Source organism: Arachis ipaensis, chromosome B07, assembly GCF_000816755.2.
Source record: "Arachis ipaensis cultivar K30076 chromosome B07, Araip1.1, whole genome shotgun sequence".
NCBI lineage: Eukaryota > Viridiplantae > Streptophyta > Magnoliopsida > Fabales > Fabaceae > Arachis > Arachis ipaensis.
The window spans coordinates 116,551,156-116,560,343 of record NC_029791.2 but is presented as its reverse complement, the minus strand read 5'-3'; the positions used below and the strand labels follow the sequence as shown (position 1 = coordinate 116,560,343).

The following is a 9,188-nucleotide window of genomic DNA, read 5'->3' as shown; positions in this document are numbered from 1 at the left end:
TTAAAAAAATATTTTGATAAGTTAGATATGTTTAACACATTTGTTAACAAATGTATTTATTTATTTTTAGTATAGACATCTTATTTCTTTAAACTGTTGTGATAAGAATGTATGAGGTGGATGTCCATTAATATTTGGGCGGCTAACTTTTTTAAGTGAAAAGTTCAAATTATCAAAGCAAGATTTAAGTTAATTAAATTTAAAATTTTAACTTTTGTACGCCTATAAACAGAGAAGTCTGATATGAAGAATAACACACACAACAATAAAAATAATTTTCTCTCTTTCTTTATGTTGCAACTATTCTGAATACTCCTCTTTTTCCCTCTTTATATATATGTACACAACAACATATAATATTAGTAAATACATATATGAATCATCTCTATTATATTGAAATATTAATATTGGTGAATATTAATACTAGAGTCTTCTATTTATATTTCTTTATTTTATATTTATTTCTTCTTCTTTATTTATTTATTTATTTATTTCACAACACGTTATCAGCACGAGACTCTAATCAAATTTTAGGAAGACTCAGTTAATAAATTTTCATTATGTCGAAACTCTCTCATCTTGAATTTAATGCTCTTGATATATTTGAAAACAACTACTTATTATGGATACTAGATACTGAAATTCATCTTGATTCAATGGATCTTGGAGATATTATTAAGGCTGAAAATAATGCATCCCAGAAGGATAAAGCCAAAGCCATGATCTTCCTTCGTCGTCATCTTGACGAATGATTAAAAAATGAATATCTCACACTAAAGATTATGTAGATCTGTGAAAAAATCTTGAAAAAATGTATAATCATCAAAAGACAGTGATACTTCCTTAAGCCCGATATGAGTGGATGCACTTACGTCTACATGATTTTAAATCCATAAATGAATACAATTCAGCAATGTTCTGAATTACCTCACGAATGAAATTATGTGGGGAAAAGATAACTGATAATGACATGTTAGAGAAAACTTTCTCGATCTTTCAAGTCTCGAATGTGCTCCTGCGGTGGCAGTATCGAGAAAAAGAATTTAAAAAATATTTTGAGCTAATTTCTTGTTTTTTTGTTGCTGAACGCAACAATGAGTTACTTTTAAAAAATCATGAAGTGCGCTCAGTTGGGGCCGCCCTATTTCTTAAAGCAAATGCGGTAAATCATTACCCTAGAAGAGGTAAATGACAAGGTTTTGGTAACAAGAAAAATTATAGAGGGAAGAAAAATTATGTTCACAAGAAAGTATCTCACTAGAAGTAGGATAAAGAAAGAAACAATGGGTAAAATAAATCAACAGAAGATAAATGTTTCCGTTATAGTGGAAAAGAGTCATTGGTCGCGTACCTGTCGTACCCCAAAGCACATAGTCGATCTTTATCAAGCATCTTTGAAAAAAGAAGACAAAGGAAAGGAGACAAATTTTGTTTCAAAGGATGTTCATGAAAATTACACCACTCATTATGAAGTATCTGATTTCTTTGAGGATCCTGAAGGAAATATTGGCCATTTGATCAATGATGAAAAAGTTAAATATGTAGGTTTGTTAAGTATTCATGTAAATAAATTATATAAGAAACTTTTTGTTAAGTTTTATTTTAATTTCTATATATTTGAATTCCAAGTGTGATGTATATAAATAATGTTCAATAAAATATTTATGTTTATGAATTTTAAAATTACTAAATATGTCAAGTTCTAAAATAATAATAATAAAATTTTTAGTATATGATACTATGTACAGTATTTCTTAGAAAAATGATTTCAATCAAGAAATTAATTTTACTGCATATATACTTTTACTCATTTTATTATTATTATTTGTCTTTGAAAAAAATGGCAATGACATATAGTAAAGATGTTTGCCTTGCAGATAGTGCAAGTTCGCATACCATTCTCAAAAGTAATATATATTTTACTCATCTTGTGCCAAAAGAAGAATATGTTAATACTATTATTGGCTCAAGTAATGTGATAGAAGGTTTTGGAAGAGCTATAATTTTATTTTTCGGAGGAACAAAATTCATAATAAATAATGCACTATTGTCTACTAAGTTTGTAAAGAATTTGTTGAGTTTTAAAGATATTCGCCGAAATGGATATCATATTGAAACAATGAATGAGGAAAATCATGAGTACTTATGTATCATAACTCATGATTCAAATAAAAAAGTTATATTAGAAAAGTTACCCTCACTTTCATCTGGGTTATATTATACTAAAATTAGTGCAATTGAATCACGTGCTATTGTAAACCCGAAGTTTACCAGCCCAAATGAATTTATAATTTGGCATGATTGATTGGGTCATCCGGGAACAACCATAATGCGGAGAATTATTGAAAACTCTCATGGACATTCACTAAAGAACCAGAAGATTATTAAATCTAGTGAATTTTGTTGTGTTGCGTGTTCTCAAAGAAAGTTAATTTTAAGGCCATCACCGGTAAAGATTGGATTTGAGTCCCCTGAATTCTTAGAAAGGATTCAAGGCGATATATGTGGACCTATTCATCCGCCATGTGGATCTTTTAAATATTTTATGGTACTAATAGACACATCTTCAAGATGGTCACATGTGTGCTTATTGTCTCCGCAACATGGTGTTTGCGAGATTACTTGCTCAAATTATTCGATTAAAAGCACAGTTTTCAGAAAATCCAATCAAAGCAATTCATTTTAATAATGCTGGTGAATTTACTTTCCAAGCCTTTGATGCTTATTATATGGCTAACGGAATAAGCGTTGAACATGCAGTAGCTCATGTTCACACATAAAATGGGTTAGCTGAATCACTTATTAAACGCCTCCAATCAAATCTCCCAACGTCGGCCTGGGGGCATGCTATTTTACATGTTACAATACTTATTCGATTGAGGCCAACAAGTTATCATCAGTTTTCTCCTCTGCAATTAGCTTTTGGCCAACAGCCAAATATTTCCCATTTAAGAATATTTCGGTGTGCGATATATATGTTCCTATTGTACTACCTTCTCGCACTAAAATGGGATCCCAAAGAAAAGTGGGGATATATGTTGGATATAATTCTCCCTCTATAGTGAGATGTCTTGAGATACAAACTGGAGATGTATTTAAATCCCGATTTGCATATTGTCATTTTGATGAATCAAAATTTTCAATATTAGGGGAGAGAGAATAAGCTTCTTGAAAGGAACTGAATTGAAATGCATCATCCTTGATGCATTTAGATCCTCAATCAGGGCAATGTGAACTAGAAAATGTAAAACCTGTTGGAGACAGATGGGTATTTATGAGAAAAAAAATGAGAAAAATGAAGTTGTATGCTACAAAGCTCGACTTGTGGCACAAAGTTTTTCACAAAGGCCCGGTATAGATCATGAAAAAATATATTCTCCTATAGTGGATGCAATAACATTGCGTTATTTGATCAGTTTATCCGCATACCATAAACTACATACGCATCTAATGGATGTGATAACAAGCTATTTATACGGATCATTAGATCGTGATATCTATATGAAAATTATTATATTTTAGTAGTAAATTAGTAATTGTTAATAATTTGATTAATAATTTATGTTTTTGTAGAGTTCACGGATGTTGACGTGTGATCACCCTGTCCCTCCGGATCAGTACGATGATAGGGTGGAGAAGCATTTACGATTTACTGGTTTTTATCATGCATCTCAGATTGGAATTGTCCAATGTCAAAAAGCACTCGTAAATGCTCTAGTCGAAAGATGGCATCCAGACACACATACCTTTCACCTTCCGGTTGGTGAATGTGTTGTCACATTGGAAGATGTGGCTATAATTCTTGGTCTTCCAACGGAGGGTCTTCTAGTCACAGGGATGACTATGAGTAGTTTTGAAGCCTTAGAGGCAGAGTGTTTGCACTAATTTGGAGTTGCACCGAGAAAGTCAGACTGTAGAGGAAGCGGCATAAAACTAACATGGCTTCGGAATCTAAAAGAACGGTTACAGTTGACTGATGAAAATAGTATGCAGAGGTACGTGAAGTGCCACATTATGTTGTTGATCGGTACGATCTTGTTTGGAGACAAGTCTAGGGCATCTGTGCACTAGAAGTTTCTTCCTTTACTTTGTGATTTTGGCAGTATTGGACAGTACAGTTGGGGATCGGCATGCCTAGCACACCTGTACAGGGCGTTATGTAGGGCATCTCGTTTTGACTGTAAGGAGATCGATGGTCCATTAACATTTCTGCTCGTTTGGGCTTGGATTCGCCTGCCATATCTAGCGCCAGTTCCTAGGGAACCCTATAGTTTTTCGCTTGCAAACAGGTAACATTATCTTACATTTACTCTGTATCTTCATATTTAGAATCCAGTTGTGTTAATGAAATAAGTCATATTAGGTGGCGTAACTGGGAGCGTGGAGACCGACGCTTTAGGTATCTTACACTTGCTCACTTTAGGAAGGCCTTAGATGATCTTCAGGAAGGCCAGGTGTATCTTCATCAAAGAAGAAGTATTTGGTTTGGGTTTAGTGTTATTGTTATTCAGATTGTAATCATCAGTCTTGTTTATTTTTTTCCAGTTTGTGTGGGTTGCTTATGCTGTGGATCGCGTGGATCCGGACATAATTCCTGCAGACATCTACATGCACTTGGTTGTGTAGAGTGCTACGGTGTCGTTGGTGTCTTTTGAATGCATTGAGTGACATGCAACCGATCGGTATAGGCGACAGTTCGGTTTTGTTCAGGGAGTTCCTCATCAGGAACGGAATCTAGACAAGGCACACGGAGAAGTCCTGACTGGTCCTAAGAATCTTAACTGGGCCACGGCCACGAGTCATGCATTTTGGGTGATGCAGTGGATAAACAGGTATAATTACGTTCTTACTGAGCTCGATGGTTCTCATCATCCCTTAGATATTTACATGTACTGGTGCCGTACAAAATATGGCAACCACTTGAACTTGTCGGATCTTGTGGTTCAAGAGAATGATTAGGGTGATCAGGTTATGGATGATGTGGTTCAAGAGAATGAGGAGAATGAAGAGCATGAGCCACAATCACCTCCACCTCCACCTCCACAAGAACAACCTCAGTCCTCAAGCCAATATCTACCTCAAACACAATTTACCTCATCATACCCAATACATCAGCAGTATTAGAGTGTGCCACAGTTTGACTCAGCAGATGGAGGTTCTTTGAGCCAGTTGCTTGGGTTCATGGCTACAGATGCAGGCCAATCACAATATGGCCATCAGCCTGACATCATGGCAGGTACGTATTCCTTGGACGCGAGGCATCCATGCCGCACTTCCTTGAGTGCTTTTGGAGGGTTGGTATCTGGTGACTCTAGTAGGAGTGACGGTGGTCGAGAAGTTCTTAATAGTCAAAACCCTAACCGTGTTTCAATGAGTCTAATTGAAGAAAATGCCAAGACACTTGAGCAAGAGACTGGTGAGTATCTAGTAGATGAACCAGATGACGAGGATGACGAGGAGGATGAAGATGAGGACATGGACAAGGATGAAGAATCCCGTAATGATGCACCTGATGATGGTGATGATGCAGGTCCTATTATTGCTTTACTTGTTTGGTCAATTCATTATATTATATTCATATGTGGTATCTTTGTTGGTTTGATTATATTATATACCTGTTTGCTCAGTTGATGTAATTATATTCATGTTAGGGTGGTCTGTCTAATTAAATTGTATACAGGTGAGGTACGCACTCCAGATGAGACAGGCAAAGGGTACAATCTCAGGGTTGATCTGCCTCGTCGTAGCGCTAATCGATTCACTCCATCTGTGTTCAAAAAGGCCGCCAAGAAATACAAGAATATTGTGAAAGATGTAAAGTGGACAATGAGAAAGTGAATGTTGTGTAGTTAACATTTTCTATGTATCAGTTAACTTTTCTATGTATCAATTAACTGTTCTATGTATCACTTACTATGTATCAAGTTATAATGTTTCAAATGTCGTTAATTTTTTTGGACAAATAGCATAATATATAATTCTAAGGTCACATATGTCATAGAGTAGATTGATATAAGTTACAATGTTTCAAATAGCATAATATATAATTCTAAAGTCGCATATGTCATAGAGTAGATTGATATAAGTTACAATGTTTCAAATAGCATAATATATAATTCTACTGAGTATTATTTTCGGCACTTGTACCAACTGACTGACGGCATCTACTACGACTGTGTCCCTCAACCCCACATTGCCTACATCGCCGTGGACGATGCAACATTCGCGTGTCCATCTCGTTCAAGAAGCGCGTCATCCTAGGGCGACCTTTAGTAACGCGTCTTAGGTACGGATTCGGTACGAATCGCGGCCCGTTGTATGCAGGCCATGTAATAGGATTCCCCAGTGGCCTAAACCTAACTCGATAAATCCATCGAACTTGGTCCATCTTATACACATCATGCACATATACTTGTCAATCCAGTCATTGATTTGCATAACATGCAAACACATGTCGACACGGAATCCGGTCCACCTGGAACTCACCATAGTCACATCGGTGCCAACGGAGGTCGACGGCATACTCCAGTCCACTTGGCATCTCACGCACTTCAAAGACTTCATTCTGCCTGTCGAAGCAATTAACCTGGATGTTTCCTGATGTAAGCTGGTTTGCATGCAATTTTGAGGTCACAAGCTCAGAAAAAATATGGCCAGCATTAATCCGAGCCTCTGCCTCGGCTCTTTTTCGGGTGAACAACTCATTAAGCCTGTAGAATGTTGCTTTGACAAGTGCAGTGATGGGGAGATTGTGTGCACCCTTCAAGACTAAGTTGATGCATTCGACTAGATTCGTCGTCATGCGACCCCATCGGTAACCACCATCAAATGCCAATGTATACTGTTCGCGGGAGATTCGGTTTAACCAATTAGTGTAAGCCTCGCCCCGTTCTCGTAACCGCTGGTAACGCACTTCGTACTCGCGCACCGTCTTCGAATATCCTGCACGATAACAAAAAACAAACAAAAAAAGGATGACAAACACTTATTGAAGGTAACTCTATTGATAACAAACTTCGAATTACTCAATGTTACCTATATTGACAACAAATTTTTGCAGGTACGATGCCTTGAATTTTCTAAAAAAATTCAACTCTATATGCCTGATGCAAAATATGTGGAAAGCTCTAGGAGGTAACTAAGTTCCATTATTGCGAGACACAGCTGCATTGATAGATTCGTATCGGTCGGATATCAGTCCCACACCATCCCGAATCATAACATGTTGTCGCAGGTTACTAAGAAAAAAGTCACGCATCAGAAGTATCTCCCTCCACAATAGCAAATGCAATTGGGACGATATTATTGTTACCATCCTGTGAAACTGTCACTAACAAACAACCCTTATACTTTCTGTACAAGTGAGTCCCATCCACCTGGACAACTGGCTTACAATGTCTGAATGCTCTAATGCAGGGGTAATAACTCCAAAAGACTCGATGCAATTCTCGGATATCACTTACCAAGTCATCGCCTTGATATGCAGGCATAGTCTCAAAATGGATGATAGCTGATGGCTCTTTATGACACATGGTCTCAAACCATATCGGCAATGCTTCGTACGATACTTTCCAACCTCCAAATATTTTTTCTACTGACTTTTGCTTAGCTAATCATGCTTTCCAATAACTGATGGTGTAATTGAACTGCGATTGCACTTCAGAAATAACTGATTCTACCTTTAACGAGGGGTCAGCCTCAACCAATGGCTTTATTGCTTCTGTAATTGTGTTCGAATCCAGCTTCGAATGATCCTGAGAAATGGTGGCTTTGGTACAAGTGTGACTACCATTATACCTCCTTATAACCCAACAGTACTTTTTGCTGATCATGCTAACCCTGATAAGCCAATCACACCCCTCCCCATACTGTATTACTGTGTACACTTGGCATAAAATGTCAACGGCTCTGACTCATATACCCGGTAGTCTACACTTCTTCGGATGGCATACTCTTTCATCGCCTTAATAACTACTTCCCTTGAACTGAATTTCATCCCACGGCAAATTCACCATCTGCAACAAGAGGAACTTCTGCCACAACGGTGCCATACGAAAATTTAATAACCGAAATTAAAAGTAAATCAATACTCATTACATCAATGATGATATAAATAAACTTACATCAGGTTATTATCTCAATATTAACAAAAAAAACATAAAAACATAAATAAATATTGATTAATAAATACTAATTAATATTTAACTACATCAATAACTAACAAAAAATATTATCATCTTAAACTTAACTACATAAACACATAAACAAATGCTAATTGAATATATTTTCACATGTCACTTAACTATTTGGTCCATCAATTAATATAAATTATTACAAAAAATTAATCCTTCTTATAAATATAGGCAATTACGTACCGACACCCATATATTCCGGAAACTCCGGAGCATGCATGGTTTCCAAATCCAACATTCGCATGAAAGATGGCTCCTCAAATGACACTTCATTTGCCAGTGTATTTGTCACGTCTGTCACATTTGGAGCCATAGTGCCGTCACCTTGATCTTCATCTCCATTTGGATCAACAACTTCGTAATTGCTTTCAAACTCTTCCTCACTGCCACTATTATAATTTTTCCGTACAAATTTCGGTCGGCCTCAGATTGTTCGAATTTAATGTACAGCTCGATGAACGACATTTGGGCACGATTTTCAATATACATTGAAAACATCTCTTGCATACTTGCCTCATCCGTTACATATTTAGTTTGAAATTGAACGAATCCACCAAATACTAGTATGGGATATCTGTATAAAATACATTATATTTTCTTTGACATCTCAGAATCTATCTTTTCACAAATCACACCTTTGACCTCTTCAAATGAGATTGTGAAGGGAATAACATCTAACGGATTTTTACAAATAAATTTTACTCCTTCAAATGTTTGTAACAAAATTTGACCAAAATAATATACTTTTAAAAGAACTCTATCATCAATTTACGAAACGAATCCACCTATGGGATATCTGTATAAAATACATTATATTTTCTTTGACATCTCAGAATCTATCTTTTCACAAATCACACCTTTGACCTCTTTGACCTCTATTGTGAAGGGAATAACATCTAACGGATTTTTACAAATAAATTTTACTCCTTCAAATGTTTGTAACAAAATTTGACCAAAATAATATACTTTTAAAAGAACTCTATCATCAATTTACGA

The 9,188-nt window shown here is 36.1% G+C and overlaps 2 long non-coding RNA genes across 2 annotated transcripts; both read left to right on the top strand.

The window, feature by feature from the left end:
* Nucleotides 3,723-5,409, top strand: LOC110264376. Its single transcript, XR_002350471.1, has 2 exons — nucleotides 3,723-4,399; nucleotides 4,546-5,409. It is a non-coding gene; the product is annotated as an uncharacterized LOC110264376 (long non-coding RNA).
* Nucleotides 5,459-5,953, top strand: LOC107608480. The gene is made up of 2 exons (XR_002350470.1): nucleotides 5,459-5,530; nucleotides 5,681-5,953. It is a non-coding gene; the product is annotated as an uncharacterized LOC107608480 (long non-coding RNA).